Raw genomic sequence first — 18,683 nt, 5'->3', positions numbered from 1 at the left:
GGGGAGTGTCAGTCAGAAGGTATGTTTACAATGAATTAATGTAGGCAGTTAATTTATGCGTGTTGTCATACAGGAATATATTCTGTTTATTAATAAACAGTATACAGTAGTCCTGCTGTTCATCCGTCACTGCCTCGCCTTTTCGCAGATTTTTTTTTATTGCACCGTACAGCTTTCAACAATGCGCGTTGCATTCTGCAGCCCAAATGACAAATCTCCTCCGTGTCGTGTCTCCTGCGCTTGCCAAACTTATCATGTTTGGTTTTGATAATCATCACTTCAAATAGAAAAAAACAGCACAAAAACACTCATAACTATGACCCTTATTCGGAAATAGACACCTGCACCGGGAGCAAAAAGGGCGCACAAAAGTGGCGCTGCAGACAGAGAAAAAGTGCGGCATAATACTTTTACGTTTTAAAATCGACAAAGGTTTGCACTTTGAGAATCAGCTTGTGAGAACTGTGACTACTGTTCATGTGCTGCAATAAATGAGAGACCACTGTATATAATAATAAGTATATAATAATATAATATTCTCTATGACTATTGTCTTCAACCTGTTAACATTTAATATTGTCTTGATAGAGTCAAGTAATCATGCAGCAGAGTCATACCCTGTTGCTTCTCCTGGCTCCCCAGTCCCTGAGCTCCTGCTGCTGCACCCACAGGTACACTGTATGGACATCAAGCACTGATAGCTTTTTACTTGGTTGAATCCCCTTGTGATCACCTTTACTAAATATCTACAACCAATCTGTTCATATCCTGGTTTTTTTCAATTTTGAAAATGAAAATCTAGTAGCAGCCTTCTCATTTCTTTGTGGTGTTTTGTTCTGTGTTTTACAGGCCCACAGAGGAGGACAGCTCGAAGGCGGGCGAGGGACGGGTCCCAGGACGGTCCATCGGCGGTGGAGCTGGCCATCCTGGAGTCCCTAAAGAGGCCACGCCCGTCTGCAACAGAACATTTCCTCCTCAGCCTTGTTCCTGCTCTGGAGAGCATGCCGCCTCAGACACGAAAATTCGTTAAATTTCAAATTTATAAATTAGTTTTTGAAAACAGCACAGCTGTGCTAAATTTGGAAACATTGGACCCTAATGATCAGTAGTTTTCTGGTGAGGCAGCAGCTCTCCAGGGCAGAAACAATGTTCTTATTTTTCTTCTCCTTCTCCCTGAGGCTCTTCCACTCCAAGCTGGGTCCTTTTTATTCCTGTCTCTCTGTAAATAGTTAAATTTCATATATTTATGTTGAATCTTTTTGTTACTGAATTTATATCTTTTATCAAATAAACATTTATAATGACAAATGTCTTTGTTCTACTACACAGCAAATATTGGCACCCGACTTGACACAAGTAGAATTTATTTCATATTACACTAATAACAAAACATACTAATACAGTGGGATGCAAAAGTTTGGGCAACATTGTGAAAAGTAATTATTTTCCTGTACAAATTGTTGGTTGTCACAATAAAAATTGTCAGTTAAATACATCATATGGGAGACACACAGTGATATTCGAGAAGTGAAATAAAGTTCACTGGATTTACAGAAAGTGTGCAATAACTGTTTAAACTAAATAAAGCAGGTGCATAAATTGGCAACACAAAAATATGTAGTGTATATCAATGTGTGTGTCTCCTATATGATATATGTAAGTGACATTTTTTACTGTAACAGCGATTCATACAGGAAAATAATGGCTATTAATAAGGTTGCCCAAACTTTTGCACCACACTGTATATTTTAATTTATATTTAATTGTGTTGTGGTTTGCAGTGTTTTGTGTTGTTTCACTTTAAATTTGTAAAAGGAAAAAGCTGAAAATTTAAATATTTAAAAGTTGAAATGTGAATAGTTGATTTTTGTATTGTATGATTTATTTTTTACATTTTATGTGGAGTGAATAAATAAAAGTATATTTACGGTGGCCCCTACAGACAAAGCATGTACAAACTTCAAATCACGTACGAACCCTGAAGCACGTACAAACTCCAAAACACATTAAAAACACGTAAAAACTCAAAAACACATACAAACTCCGAAGCACGTACAAACTCAGAAGCACATAAAAACTCAAAACACGTAAAAAAGACAACAGAAGTGCTCCAGGATGCTAGGGGCAGTGTTGAACTTTTGTTACCTAGTGGCTACACAAGCCAGCAAGTACCAACGACCGGATTTGGTGTGTGGTAATAACAGGTAAATGAACATTTATTTTTTTTTATTATTTGACTATATATATGAATGCTTGTGTATAAATACACAAACAATACACATATGCTTTCAATTGTGTAATTTAAGTGATCTAGGTAGCTCTGTTTTGGAAGTTCAATTCATGCTAGAAATGTGTTTTGGAGTTTGTACGTGTTTTGTCCCTAGGGTCCACCGCATATATTTATATATTCCTTTTGTGCATAATTTTATATTATTGTTAATAATAAATTAATTAAAGCAACAAAACAACCTAAAGAGCCGGTTCGGAGCCGAAAGAGCTGGTTCTCTAAAAAGAGCCGGAAATCCCATCACTACACTAAATACAATTTGGCACACTGCATTTGTTATAACAGCAGTTGAAAAGGTTTGTGGGATAGTCCATTATTTATTTGATAACTGCATTAAGTGTAGTGAAAGGTAAGTTTTGATGTGGGAATTATGTCAAAGTGATTGAGAAAAACAAAATATGTATTTTTAGACATTTTTACTAGTGTAATTTTATCATGTAAAATTGATGTGTTCAGGTTCACAGAGGGCTTCAACACCCTAGGCCTCCTCCAGGATATTAGTGCACACTCTGATTTATTCCGTAATCTGTTTGTGGAGGATGTCGAACCTTTGAAAGCTGCTGACCTCTCAGCAGTATTTCAAGTCAACTTTTCTACACCAGGAACACATAAAAGAGATCGAAAGCCAGACGATATGCTTCTGGAGAGACTGGCTCATTGATGTAGAAGGTACAAGAAATTATTATTACAAGGTCTGTTTTGTAAGGTACTATACATGAATTTGTGCACCCACAATTGTAGGATACAAATTATCATGACTATGATTTTGTCATTGATAGTGATTTTTAGGAAGACTAGAGAAAGACTAGGGAAAAGCGAATACATTGCTTTGTTGTAGTCTGAAAAAACATTTCAAACTGTGACAGAACCATGGCAGACCCGACCATGTTCCCGTGGTTTTCAGAATCTTTCTTTATTCACTCTTGGTTGCTATCACTTCACACACACACACACAAACACTTTCTAGTTTGCAGCTGAACACTTTGCCAACAGCAACAAACAAATGACAGGACCCAGGTCCGATTTTATTCTGGGAGGCGTGATTGTGGATGCCACTCAGGTGTCTCTGCATTCCCTGCAGCTACACCGCAGACCACGCCCCGCCACACTAACACTCAACTGTTTGTTTATTTTAGATGGAGAATGTGCACCCGTGACCTTGAATGTCACAATGAGAATGTCCTGGAATTTGTTTCTGGATCCTCTTCAATACCCCCAAATGGCTTTCTTATGCGCAGCCCACAATAGAGATTCTTCCAGAGGATTCTGGCAAGATTTTTCCTGAGGCAAATACATGTAACATTGTTTTGAAATTGCCAGTGCACAAAGACTATGAATCATTTAAAGCACAAATGTGCAATGCTATACTTTGGGCACCAACATTTGGCATGGCATAGATGGACACCATTTACATTGTCCATTTTGAATACTTTACAGTGCAGATTTTCAGTTATTGCTTCTATTTTATGTTTCATATAGCACTATTACGGAAGCTATGATTGTAAGATTTAAAGTAATAGTTCGAAACTGAAATTAAATACTTTAGTGTTGTTGAAGGTTTGAAGTTTTATAGACGGGTATCAACAGAAAGTAGAGGTAAAAAGCAAGACCTACATAACCAGCCTTTTTGTAGTCAGTCAAGATTGTCCAGTTAGTATTGAAGTGACCTTTTCTGTTTTAGTTTGTGAAAGTCCTAACATAACTTGGTGTATTTAAACTGTCATTGCATCCCATGCTGTTTGTGCTTAAATGCACCGTGTCTTTGTATGGTAGTTATTTACCATGTAAAATATTTAACACTTTCAAAATGTTTTCTTAAATCCAACAAGCTTGGTTGATGTTAAAGGTGTATTCCCTCATTGGAAACATCCAATTGCTGTTTTTGAATTGCTAAATTCATCTGATGTTATGGAAACAATTTGAAAATGTCTGTTATGCTTCTTCACATATTTCTCACAAGGTTGTACATCACAGTGTTCTCAAAGAAATCTCAGTGTTGCTATTTGTATAGTTATTTATTGTTCAAAACTATTTTAAATCAAAGGAAATAAAACATTTTTTGGGATAATTACAACTGTTTTTACTGTCTTCACCTGGAGTCAGAGCAAAACTTCCAGAGAAAATGGCATCATGATTTATTTCAAATATATATATATATATAATAAAGACTGCTCAGACTAAAAGGAGCAGGTTACACTCAGAAAACTAAATGGCATTTAAAGATGGCAAACTTGTCAGGGTCCCTGTGCCTACCTGGTCGGCTCAGTATGGCTACATGTGTTTTTGTTTTCATTTTGTTCCTGCTCTCTCCCTCCCTCTCTTTCCCTCCTCCCTCTGCCTGGGCAGAGCTCACCTGTGGGCTCCTGCCCTTGGCCCACGCACCTGGTCGCAATCACACACCTGTGGCTCATCACCTAAGAGTGTTCCAGTTCCTTTATAAGATGGCAGCTTTGTGTTTCTCATTGCTGGACCGTTGCCGACTCGTCAGTGTAAACCCCAGCTCAGTTTACTCGTGTTTTTCTCTGCAATCTTCCTATAGTAATCATGTGAACGCAGATTATGTTTTGTCACTTTTAATTAACTGAAGCCTTTCATTTAACTGCCAGATAAGCAAATTTTTACTCTCTTTCTGGCCAGACACTGCTATCGTGTTGTTAGTATTTAACAAATAAAAATGCAGACATAAGTGTACACTAGTTTTTGATCTACAAATAACAATATTGTGAACATATTCATATGAAATCATAACTTGCTTTGGAAATAACTTCTTTTAATATTGAATTATATTGGTGCATGTTAATATACAGACTGCAAATTGGGTGATGTGGACCACAAATGGCCCCTGGGCTGTGAGTTTAAAACACCTGTTAGAAACCATGGTTGCCAAAATCAATTTAGTTCACTAGCTACATGCCAACTGATCATATGAGCCATATACCAGCAATGATACAACAATATAAAGAGAAAAAGAAAGACATTAAACTACAAATTATTTCAGTTTATGTTCTTGTGAAGGACAACAAGTACATTTAGAAAGCATGTCAGTTTATGTGAAAATGTAATTAAGAATTTGTTTTAGAACACTTAGCAATAGAAGGTCGAAATAAAAAAAAAAAGGTTAATGTGATTGTAAAAAACCAATGCATAGCAATACGTCAAAGACATCTGGACACCTTGCAGTGTAGCTCCTTAAGGCCGTGGGACAAACATTTAGGTATAAACTACTGAAACTGCACTTTGTTACACTTAATCAGTAACAGTAATATTGTTTACAAGTGAAACTTCGTACGCCGCTTACTACATCCAAGATCAAATGACACATCCAAGACCAAATCATCGCGCTAACCGTGAGCTCGCTAATCCGGTTCTCCGAACACACCTGCTGTTGACGATTAGTACAGCTGGATGAAGTAATGTGAGATCACTGGGTGTCGTAAAGGGGGCTACGCATCGATAGTAGAAACATTGATCGGCAACCCTCTGATTGGTCGGCGAAAATGTCGAAGGAGCGCGCTCGGTATTTTTCGGCAGCAGAGCAAGAACTCTTGAGTGAGGGATTTCAGGAGTTTCAGAGTTTAATCAGAACGCAAGGGAACACTGCAAAGGCTGCAAAAGCAAGGAGAGAGGGCTGGCAGAAAGTTGCTGACAAATCAAACTCGTAAGTAATTTAATAATAACAATAATAATGGAGTGGGTTTATATAGCGCTTTTCAAGGCACCCAAAGCGCTTTACAATGCCACTATTCAGTCACTCTCACATTCACACACTGGTGGAGGCAGCTACGGTTGTAGCCACAGCTGCCCTGGGGCAGACTGACAGAAGCCAGGCTGCCATATCGCGCCATTGGCCCCTCTGGCCAACACCGGTAGGCGGTAGGGTAGATTTATCATATCACACTATATTATCCAATATTATATTATATTATATTATGTTATATTATATCCCCTTTCACATTAGAGCCACAACAGGACCCACTAGAACATGGGAACAGGTAAAAGTGAAATATAAGAATATTCTACAGAATGGTAATATTTATCACTTATATTGCTTTTCGTCTCTTGGAAAGAGACCCTGGAATAATCTGTTTGTTTGTTCATAACAGCAACCAAGAAAAGGGCAGAGCAAAAAAAAAGACAGGTGGTGGTCCTGCACCCCCTCGTCAACAAGTTGGTTAAGTAAATAATACCCTCACGGGAAAATCGATATCTCTCAATGAGCACACTGTCGCGCTGAGCTAAAGGATCCTGTCTGTCCCACAATATACGCTGGATTCTGAGGACTCTCCTTATCAATCTTGCACCTTCCGCAATGGGTGGCTCGCGTAAACGGACTGGATATGGCTGCGACAGACTTCCCAAATCCACCTTCGCTTTTATAGCTGTGGTCTCTCATCTTGATTACACGAAGTAATTTACAATTACTGCTCTGAAATATGAATTACATCTGTAATAATCACATACATGTAATAGAATGTTAATAGTACATTTCCCTTTTTTAGGAAATGACCTGTATGTATCTGTGTGACATCAATAAAAGGATCAAGTGCTGCATTATCTTTAGTTACATTGATGTTATTTATTTATGGTGAAACAGTGGTGGAATATCGCTGTTGCTTTCGTATAAATGAAGCGGACATACCTGAGTGGCCGCGATCTAATCCTGTTTACATAAAGTAAACCTGCTCCCGAGCAGGTTTACGCTTACGGCTCTGTTGCTATGACAGCAAGTCCCGGATGAGCTTCGGGGAACAGAACGATCCAGGATCACGCGAAATCGTCAACAATCAAATCCAGCTAACTTACTTAGCGAGGTATGAAGAACGGGCCCATGGTTCTCAAGATCTGGAGAGGCCGTGGTGTGTGTATTTTTTGTCTTAACCTCTCCCACCAGGGCGGAACTGGACCTTGATTCCCCGCCTCTGAACCCACCCTGAGCACACACCTGTGGCTCATTCACACTGATCCTGGCAGACTACTTAAGATGGCAAGAGAGGCTGCTTCCTCGCTGGATCGTCACACTACCAACCGCCTTCTAGACTCCCTGCCCGTCTTCCCTGCCGTCTGGATTTCTGTGGATGTGTGTGTGTGTGTGTGAGTGAGCGTGAGCTTTTTGGTGTGGACACTTTGAGTGAGTTACGGATCAAGTGGAAGAAGAGCGTGTGTGTATCCCCGTCTTGGACCTTCCCTTCGGACCCCGCCCTACTCCCTGGAGCCCCGTGTTATCTGTTCCACTGTATATATGTATATATTCTCACTTGGTGTCACATTGCAAATAAACCCTCACCTTCTCTCTAAACTTCAGAGTCCTGTGAGTGAGTCCTCTGCCTACTAATCCGTGACAGAAACGTACCACATCAACCAAATGCACAACATACTAATGCATCCAAACCATCCCCTTCTCATCAGTAGAAAACGTAGTTTATAAATGCAAAATGTAGCTTCCAACATTACACCACGTTAGCTAACTCAAAGTTTCTTACCTCAGTCCCCAGCAGGCAATCCTGCGCTGAACAGTTTTTAAAGACACCCCCAAATGTTTCGATATATCCTTGTGCGGGATTCCGAGGGAGAGTTGCCTCTGTAGTTGTTCTCTTTCTATGTCAAAACGCGGCAGAGTATAAACATTTTCCTGTATTAAACGCTCCACCTCATCAAACTTAGCCCAAACACTATTCTCAAAACGGTGGCTCAAAACTTCAGCATTTGCCCTTAGTTGGAGTAGTGTGGTCAGAGCATAGTTAAAATCAACAGAAACGGTCCCTTCTACATAGTCAGCTAATGAAATTAGAGCCTCTATTGTACCTCTCCATCGATCATTTAAAGTGGTTTCTTCCATCATATCTGATTACACACTACCTGTCTTCTTCTCCACTGTGGCGCCTAAAGTGTACGCGTAACAGTGAATAAAGCGGGCAGCTGTCTGACCAATCAGAGAGCTCCTTACATCCCACGGCATGGCTAATTTGAATAGCAGCAGGATTTTTAAAATGAAGTTGTTAATCCAACTGCTAATCCACATGTTAATCCCTGAGCGAACAGGAAAGGGAAATGGATTTTGAAATGCAGTTTATTAAAGTGCACTTCGAAAAAAAAATTGGAAATGGAGTTTATTAAAGTGGAATTTGAAAATGTTTTTTGAAATGCAAACTTAAAAATCAGTTTATTAAATTGGAATTCAAAAATGAATTTACAAATGCAGATTTCATTCTACAATTCATTAATTAAGCACAGAATTTTTTATTTCGATGCGCGTGGCTCTTGTGGTCCTCCATAAGTAATAGCCTACGTATTTCAGTGTAGTGGTGAACAGTCACACAGCTCACGTGGGCGTTATCTGTGATACTCCTCAACTATAATTTATCCAAGTTAACTTCAGTTAACCATTCAGACAGTTCTTTTGCAATGACAAACATAAACACTCATGTCGCTGGTGGGTTTCCGCTGTGCCAGCTGGTTCAATTACAGCTGCTTATGCAGTAACCATGGTAACCACAGATTCTGAGTGGCTGGATCTATGCAGGTCAGACACCAATTTTACATCATTTTAAAACAGGACATAGCCACTATACGTGCTGGCCTCATATCAAATGTGAACGTAGATTGAGTATGTTTGACGTTTGTTTTATATCTAATCTTCCTCTCAAACATTTAAACAGCAGGGAGTGAGGGGATACAAACCCAAATTGTCGGAACAGGTTTGATCGCTTTGTGTATTAATTTGATGATTTATTAAATGTATAAATGTTATTCTAATCTGCTGCTATGTCTCTTACGCTGATGAAAATGCAGAAGACGGTTCATCTCTGTTACAGTGTTGTGTTAGACTGCTATATTTTTGTGTTCTTCATACTGTAGATTTTCATGTCTCTGGAATAGTTGGCAGTAATAAGGGTGTTTTTTTTTTTTTTGGTTTTTTTTGTTTTTGTAAAATCATATTGATATGGCCCGTGAATTATTCGTAGATGACAGTTAGATTATTTGATGATGCTGACATTTTCAGCTGTGAAACTCTGGGTTAACATAGAGCTAAAGATATCGTGGATATGCTGACCTCGCTCCGTGGTGTATGGGGTTGTTTACCCTCATGATTAATAGTAACAAGAAAAATATAACCGAACATCATAAAGTCACAATGAAGTTTCATAGTGTCAAACAACCTCTTGTACAGTTAAACCTAGCAGTTACTACATGAACGTTATTTCTTTTATACGTTTATACACAAGTCACACTGATTATTGAACAAAAACCCAAAGGTCAGATGTTAATCGGATTTATTTGCTCTCTCTCCCCTCCTTAAACATGTTTTTAATATTAGTTATAATTTAGAATTGGCGACTGAAACAGATATGACAAATACGAACATCAGGAAATAAAAATCCAATAAATATAACCTCAATAAATGACTGAAGTGTACAGCGGGGGTTATGGCAGCTGTGTACCAGGACCTGCATTTTGTCAGCGGTAATAACAGCTCAATTGCTTGCAAGGCAAGTGGGTCTGTCCCACGCTTTACCTGAGACTGGGTCATCTCCGAAATCATCAAAGCACTTTTGCAAAGAAGCTGTTTCGTGACAAACCGACCAGACATCTGAAGATTAAACCACTACATTCTCGACTAAAAAATATTAAAACGGTACTTGGTGACACACAAACAGGGTTTTTCAAAGTTCAGTTCTGTTAGTTTCAACATGCTGGTTGTTGTGTGCTAAAAACAATGGCCACCAGACAAAAGCAATGGTTTTGACTCGATCAGCGTTAACCCCGCCCCCTGAGTTTGGTGGGTGAGGTTGACAGATAAAGCAAATTCATGATGAGACCTGAAGGAGTCAACTGTGCCAAAATGAATGAATGAATGAATTAAATACACCATTAAACAATTATTTAAATGTGGCAATAATTAAAATGTGAAATACACAAATAATTAATTAAATGTGTCAATAATTAATTAATTAAATGTGTCAATAATTAATTAATTAAATGTGTCAACAATATTTATGTAATTAATTATTTTCCATTTTTAATTATGTATTCCCAATTTTAATAAATTATTGCCACATATAATTAATTATTTATTGGTGTTTTTAATTAATTCATAATGGCAGTCCTGGCGTTACATACCACGGAGTGTGGGTTTTTTTTTTTTTTTGCCTTCTCTCTCTCACGTTTTTTCCGCTTCACTCCACATGCAGGCCTTGTGCTTTGCACTGGGAAGAGGGGCGGTAGTTACACTTGCAGTAGCACAGGAACAGAGCAGGAGGGAAAGAGAGAGAAAGACATCCAGGGACAACAACGTCACATTAGAAAGGTATCCGGTCGTTAAGTGATGACGTGACGAATCCTACTTCCAGGCCTAAAGTAGTCTGCGTTTAATATGGCTTTTGTGTTGTTAACATGTTTAATGTTATGTATTTTCTTCTATTTGATCTCAAAAAGCTCCTAAAACAGTCAATGATCTCCCTCGGCTTTTATTACCGCTAATCATTTATTTAAGCTCAGTTTTTAAAACCTTAGGATGTAACTGCAGCCCAGCCCATGCAGCAGTATATGAATGACTAACCTGGGATTATCTCAGTTGTTCTCCTGGCTGAAGTTTGGTCCTTTTACAGCATTCTGCCATGCGATTACATTTGTTTCTGACCACCGAGAACGCTCACGTTAACTTTTATCGAGTGGAAAAAAAGTTAGCTTGTTTATATTATGTTAACATAGCTGTGTCGCTAGCGGTCACGTAGCACATCATTATATACCAGCTAGCCCAACTTCAGTAACCCTACAAACGTCACTGTTGTTTAGTTTTCTGTCTTCATTTATGCTGGAAGTGATAGCAGAGCTGTACGTTTTAATTTGTTTCCAAAACTCCGCAGTCAGGACATGCTATATTGTATTTACGTGCGTGCTTTGGATTTTGTACGTGTTTTAGAGTTTGTATGCGTTTTGGAGTTTGTACATGCTTTGTCTCTAGGGGCCACCGTGAATATGCTTTTATTTATTCACTCCACATAAAATGGAATAAATAAATCTCATACTAGTGATGGGAATTCCATCTCTTTGTAGAGAACAGGCTCTTTTGGCTCGGATCACTAAAGAGAGCCGGCTCTTTCAGCTCCCAACCAGCTCTTCAGGATGTTCTGTTGTTTTTTTGTTGCTTGTGTATTTATACACGAGCACTCATATATATGTAAATGAACAGGTAAATGAACATTTCTTAAAAATTATTTGAAATATATATATATATATATATATATATATATATATATATATATATATATATATATATATATATATATATATTTCAAATAATTTTTAAGAAATGTTCATTTACCTGTTACTATCACACACCAAATACAGTTGTTGGTACTTCCTGGCTTGTGTAGCCACTTTGGAGTTTTTACGTGTTTCGGGGTTTATACGTGCTTCTGAGTTTTTACGTGCTTCGGAATTTGTACGTGCCATGGAGTTTGTATGTGCTTCGGAGTTTGTACGTGCTTCGGAGTTTTTACGTGTTTTGGAGTTTGTATGTGTTTTGGAATTTGTACATGCTTTGTCTCTAGGGGCGACCATAAATATACTTTTATTTATTCACTCCACATAAAATGTAATAAATAAGTCATATAATACATAAACCAACTATTTACATTTCAACTTTTAACTATTTAAATTTTCAGCTTTTTCCTTTTAAATTAATTTAAAGTGAAACAACACAAAACACTGCAAAACACAACACAATCTTTCTAATGTGAAGTTGTTGCCCCAGGCTCTCCGGCTCTGTTCCTGTGCTCCCCTCTTCCCAGCGCAAAGCACAAGGCTCTCGTGCAGAGTGAAGCGGGGAAAAAAGTGCGAAAGAGAGGGTGAGAGATAGAAAAAAAGAAATCCTGGGAGCCGGCTCGTGTCGTTCACTTCAAAGAGGCAGTTCTAATAATACAGATCGGCATTTGTTGGCTTAGTGGAATGTTCTTTATGCTTAAGATCATTTTTAGTGCTAAAGTGCCTGATAAGGGTGTTAGTAGCCCTTAAGGATGACATTTGTCAACACGCACAGAGCTTGAAGTGTAACTGTTGGTCAAACAATAGATCTATACTGTCACTGGTACAAGAATAATGAAATGCAATTTGGCATCTCTCTGTTGGCAGCATGTAGATTTACATTCAGATTCTTTTAGGATAAGACGTTAAAATAGACTTAAGTTTCTGCACAATAACATAAGTATCTTATATCAATGAGTGCTCAGATCGCTTTGTCCTACTGAAGTCAATTGCTATCACCTTGCCTGTATTCAGATGTAGCTTGTTGTTGTCACACAAAGCATGTTTTAGTAACCATACTTCCAGTTTCATTTAATAAACATTAGACTCTTTTATGTATTTCCAGCTCTTTTTTGGATTTCATAGATTTTTCAAAAGTATAACAGTTAACTATGGTACAGAATTTAACAATGTGTGATTAAAAATTCTAAATACACATAAAAAATAACAAACTTCATTGTTTTTAATTCATAAAATATAATATTTTTTTATTTTTGAATAAAAACTAACAAAGGAACTGTACATTTTTTAAATTATTCACACTGATTTTTTTTTTTTTTAAATCTGCACAATATGCTTCCGCTTATTGAACAGTAACCGTGGCCGCTGCCTCCAAGTTCCTTGTCAAATGGATTCCACAGCTCACTATCAATGAATAGGCTCTGTCCATCGTCCAACAGCACCTCAAGCTGGTTCAGCTTTTCACTTGTAGCTACACCAATGATGAGGACCTCCGCTCTGTCCTCTACTTTTGTCTGTTGACAGAGCATAAGCACATATTTAGCCCTGCAAACATTCGATTTTTTATCCAAAAAGAAAATCTATGGCCATCATGTGGTTTCAGTAAATCACCAAGACGCATACATTGTTTGTATTTGTACACATAATGTGTGTATATGTATGTGTTACATTATGCATTATATGATGCATGATCCATCCAGGTAAGTAAATCCCAAAGACCTCTGGGGATTATGATCATCTGGACCTCTATGTATCTATATATTTTTCGTGTGTGTGTGTGTGTGTAACATAATATGATATATATATAATATTATTTCATATTTTGACCCAGACTGAAAGAATATGTATTTACATTTCAAAACCTAGTTCCAAACATTTGTTGATAAGACACTGCTGTGAAATGTTGGTACAAAGGTTTAGCTTCTTCATACCTCAATCTTTGTATATGTTGTGCTGTGCAGCTGTGGCCCACATTAAAGCTGTGAATTGCTGCCTCCCTCAAGAGGAAGACTGATATGGTATGACCATCCTCCTGAAATCACAAACATGACAGAATTAAAGATGTATTAATTAAATAATGAAAAATCTACTAACTAGAAAACGAAAGCTCACAGCCTCGTACAATCAGCACTACCGTACATATATCTACAGTACCATCAATGTCAAATTTGTTGCATTAGTTTAACCAGTTTCAATATAAAACTGAAATTGCATCATTACCTCCTTACATTACCTCTCCTTCAGCTGGAGATATCTTAAGAGAATGTGCTGTTTTACTGACAGTACGTCCTTTTACTGCAGAAAACTGAAAAGTAAATTGAAATGTCAGTAATAGTTAGTGTATTTATACGTAATAGGTTTTTATTTCTACAGTAATGTGTTTAGATTATGTTATTGCTGTTGTTAAGTATTCTGCACTGAACTTATCAGAAGCAGTTTATTAGGATGTTGTTCATATACAGTGATTATGAAACAAGGAAATCTTTGTACTATCTTCTAGTCTCTGCTTGGCAGCAAAAATCTAAATTATTTTTAACTGTAAAAAATACCCGCAATAATGGGTTATTTGGAAACCTAAAGCCATGTAAATTATGATGGAACCACAAATACTTACCTCCACCACATGTGGTTGTGATGAGCCCCCCATTTGTGGAGCCCATCTTCAGAGGAGTGAGAGGAACAGGAGGATGCAGAAGATCCTGTGCTTCTGTGAAAAGATCTTCCTAACACTTCGCATGAGTGCCCTAAAAAACTGTGTTCTTGCTGTTATATTGATATTGTAAGGTGAGGCTGTGCCCCTGAGTTCATGGCCTCTCATTATGTAAGACCCCCCCTGCTGTACTTTAGAGGCAAACTCCTCGAACATCGTGACCTTGTTCACAGTCTGCCCATCGGTGATGGCTGCCACTGTGTTCCTTTTGTTATTAGGGGTTTAGCTGTCCCATCTTTAAAGTCCCAGCTAGTGACCCTCAGCTGGTCGCAGGATTTTAACATTCTGAAGTGCAGTGGGGGTGGCTGGAAATATGGCGTGTCAGGGCGGTTATTAAGAAATTTCATCAAAGCCATTCTGAAAAAAAGCAACACAAAAATATTAAGAGCTTAATACATTTCTGTTATAGCCAAGGGTCATATAATATGGTAACACCTGTAGCTTTTGTGCCGTCTCTGCTTTCTGATGTCAATCAAAACTCATAAATACCTTCCTGAGGTTCCCACTTAAAAATGACAGGCCCAAAAAACAGGCCTGTCTAAAAGTATTTTTCTGATATTAAATACAATGTTGGTTTTAAAATAAAGCTAACTGTTCTAAGACTTCATAGAATTAATGCTAATATTACAGCATAGACAAGTTGGTCAAAGTAACTGAAGACTGAACTCATACTCACAGAACCAATGAATTGTTTTTTTCTCACCAAGTTGTTATTCATTTATTTTTTGTATTTTCTAGCATATAATCTCCTTTGAAAATATGCTGACAATACACTCCAGGAAACATTAGGTTTTTGTTGAACTCTTTTAGCTTAACTCCTATTTTTTATTCAATTTTTATATAGATTAATTGAGAAAGTGCTAGAAAGTGTCAGCCTTAACCTCCTAGGACCTGGCGTCCACATATGTGGACATCACATTTTGGGTTATTTAGACCAAAATACTCAATTTTGCTCTACATGGGCCTGATATCCACTTACGAGGACATTATACTGCTACTGTTCTATCAAAATTTTAAACAAATATCCTCATATGTGGCTCTTATTTTTCTTAAAAACAAAAATAAGGTAAAAAAAAAAAATACACACATATATATATATATATGGTCATTCTTTGTTTTTACATTCATCGGGCCCCAATATGCCCAAATATCGATGAGAAATTAAAAATGCATGGAGGTTAAGCAAATTTAGATATTCACAGTTCAAATGTAAGATCTTAAAGTTTATAAAACTCTTATAGCTCTTGAAGATTTGTCAGATTCTGTAAAATATTAATATTTCATATAAAAAATTAGGACTGAAACTACACTGTTCCAAAAAATAGTAATGTCAAATTATTTTACTGTGTATTTTACAGTTGTGTATTGTTTTTCCACAATATCATCAAATTTACATAAATCGACTGTGATTTCACATGTGAAATGTAAAATAACATAAAATCACTGTAAATGTAATAAAACATAATCTCTTTGTTACCCAAATATATTTCTCTGTACATATGCATAGTTAGATTGTGAAAATACATTGCACCTGGGGTGAGGGCGCGGTCATGAAAACAGTGTGACATGCCATTGGATGTTCCGACACATAACAACATGACCATAAGCATCGGCCAATGAATTAGAACTGACAACCACAAGGTCGCGGGTATGGCTGTGGAAAGCGCAGTGGAAGAGAGAGATTGAAAGATCATCCACGCAGTGCTGCAAGGCAAGTATATCAAACTCAGCTCAGTAGAATCAACTTGGCATTGCTTGACCACTATGGCTCGTAGTTTACTGAGACGGTAAAAGGCATGGAATCCCTAGCTATGAAGGAAAAGCACGTCTGTCAGTTCAAGGTGCAGTTAGCGGCTGGTCTAGCTGTATACTAACTTGCTGGCTAGCAGACTTGTTCGCTAATTTGTTAGCTGCCAGCTTTCTGTGACCGTGTAAACACAGCAGCTGCTACGCGGATAGTTTCTACACCGCTAATACCCGTTTGGGGCCCAGGATGACAGCTGCCACTGATGCATTTGTCTTAATGTGAAAGTAAGTATGCAACTTAAGAGCTAATAGGTGACCTGTTCCAACACACCTGCACTAGTGATGGGAACTCTGCTAGCCAGCAAGATAGCGGCTGGTCTAGCTGTATACTTAACTGCACCTTATACTGACAGACGACGTCCTTTGCCTTCATAGCTAGGGATTCCATGCCTTTTACCGTCTCAGTAAACTACAAGCCATAGTGGTCAAGCAATGCCAAGTTGATTCTACTAAGCTGAGTTTGATATACTTGCCTTGCAGCACTGCATGGATAATCTTTCACCAACCTCTCTCTTCCAGCACGCTATCCATTAGTGATGCGCGAATCATGAACGAATTGTTCAGTACTCGAGAATCACTGAATCATGATTCACAAGCCCAACTGACTCACTGGCTCATCCCTGTTGACTTAGCAAACTAATTTCATTAGTAGAAATATATCTAGCTTATAATTAAAAGTGTGGGGGAAAAAACAACAGCCAGTTTCTTAAAAAAACATTTCTGCTCTGAACTGGAAGAAAAAGCCCTGAGTAGAAGCTCACACCAAGACAATCCCGTTGTTAAGTGATGACGTGACGAATCCTACTTCTGGGCCTAAAGTAGTCTGCGTTTAATATGGCTTTTGTGTTGTTACATGTTTAATGTTATGTATTTTCTTCTATTTAATCTCAAAAAGCTCCTAAAACAGTCAGTGATCACTGTTGACCTCCCTCGGCTTTTATTACCGCTAATCATTTATTTAAGCTCAGTTTTTAAAACCTTAGGATGTAACTGCAGCCCAGCCCATGCAGCAGTATATGAATGACTAACCTCGTATTGTGGATGGATTATCTCAATTGTTCTCCTGGCTGAAGCTTGGTCCTTTTACAGCATCCTGCCATGCGATTACGTTTGTTCCTGACCACCGAGAACACTCACGTTAACTTTTATTGAGTGGAAAAAAAAGTTAGCTTGTTTATATTATGCTAACATAGCTGTGTCGCTAGCGGTCACGTAGCACATCATTATATAACAGCTAGCCCAACTTCAGTAACCCTACAAACGTCACTGCTGTTTAGTTTTCTGTCTTCATTTATGTTGGAAGTGATAACAGAGCTGTACGTTTTAATTTGTTTCCAAAACCCCGCAGTCAGGACATGCTATATTATATTTAGATAGAAGCTAACGAGCTAACTTCCTTCTAACTCCGTTAAATGTCATAAATTCCGTTTTCATGGATGCCTGGATGTTAAACTCAATTGTTACACCTGGTAGAGCAGAACGCTGATCATTTTATTAAAGATGAAAGACTTTAGACAGTTTTTCAACTCTCAGTAATGCCATAGTGATCATTTGATATATGGGCCTGCAGCGGAGTTTAGGCCCAGACACGGCTAGTGACGTCAGACTTAACGACCGGATAGCTCCTCGGTTCACAGTAGCATTGCTCTCCTAACATGCTAACAGCACATTTGAGCTACTCACCCCCTCCTTTCCTGTGCTGAATCGTAGCGTAAGCGAATCACTCAGGACTCACTCACCCCCTCCCTTGCTGTGCTGAATTGTAGCGTAAGCGAATCACTCAGTACTCACTCACCCCCTCCCTCCTGGCTCACAGCTTCTTCTTCTTGGTTGGCAACCAATGTTAAGGCGCATTACCGCCCCCTGGCTCACAGCTCAGTGGACATTTAGATGAGAAAATATATATTTGACACATTTGAGGAAAATACTAATAAAATAAAAATAAATGTTCCCTTTAGAATTTTTTTTTGCTCTTTTTTGCACCATAAAAATAGTTGTTTTTCTTTTTCAATCACTCGTCTTAGTAGGATATACATGACAAGAGAAACAAATTAAGTTTGAGTGAAAATGTACATTTTTTGCACTCTGGTCAACTGACTCGGTGACTCAAATGACTCAAAAAATTGTATTGTACATATTATAAAGGCAGTAAAAAACTCAAAATTCAATATTTGTGTTTTATGAAGTTCTTAAGAGCAGTAAGAGAAAGATCTTAGAAAGATCAAATAAGGTTCCCGGTTACAACTTGTGATGTAATCTGTCAAAACATGTTAGAAAAAAGTATTTGTTTTAGTTGTGTTAAATACAAGTGCCTAATAATGATAACTTGCTGTAGGGTAAAAGACAACCCTCTGGGGTCCAGGGTATAATTGGCTGTTTTTGACTACTTTTGATTTTACCTCTATATTTCACCTTTAATCAGAATCAGAATCGTGTTTATTGGCCATATATATATGCAGACACATACAAGGAATTTGGTTCCGGTAGATGGTGACTCTCAATCACAGCAATGTAAATCACACACACACACACGTATCTATATACATTATACATGCATACACATACATACACAAAGCTGTGAAAAACCAACTATAAATAAACAATCTAAACGTATAC

General features: G+C 37.9%; 2 long non-coding RNA genes across 2 annotated transcripts; one reads left to right on the top strand and one right to left on the bottom strand.

Moving 5' to 3' along the window:
- The first annotated feature begins 1,721 nt into the window (after positions 1–1,721).
- LOC309703329 lies at positions 1,722–4,064 on the top strand. The gene is made up of 3 exons (XR_014275853.1): positions 1,722–2,204; positions 2,744–2,956; positions 3,424–4,064. It is a non-coding gene; the product is annotated as an uncharacterized lncRNA (long non-coding RNA).
- Positions 4,065–12,814: 8,750 nt separating this feature from the next.
- On the bottom strand, positions 12,815–18,040 carry LOC309703849. The gene is made up of 5 exons (XR_014276054.1): positions 17,751–18,040; positions 14,166–14,618; positions 13,772–13,856; positions 13,483–13,583; positions 12,815–13,065 (listed from the first exon to the last, which is right to left on the bottom strand). It is a non-coding gene; the product is annotated as an uncharacterized lncRNA (long non-coding RNA).
- Between the last annotated feature and the right edge of the window lie 643 nt (positions 18,041–18,683).

The sequence above is a fragment of the Aulonocara stuartgranti genome, assembly GCF_965226115.1.
Source record: "Aulonocara stuartgranti genome assembly, chromosome: 3".
Lineage (NCBI taxonomy): Eukaryota > Metazoa > Chordata > Actinopteri > Cichliformes > Cichlidae > Aulonocara > Aulonocara stuartgranti.
Note: the sequence above shows the minus strand (reverse complement) of the source record. Positions and strands in the feature narration are given on the sequence as shown.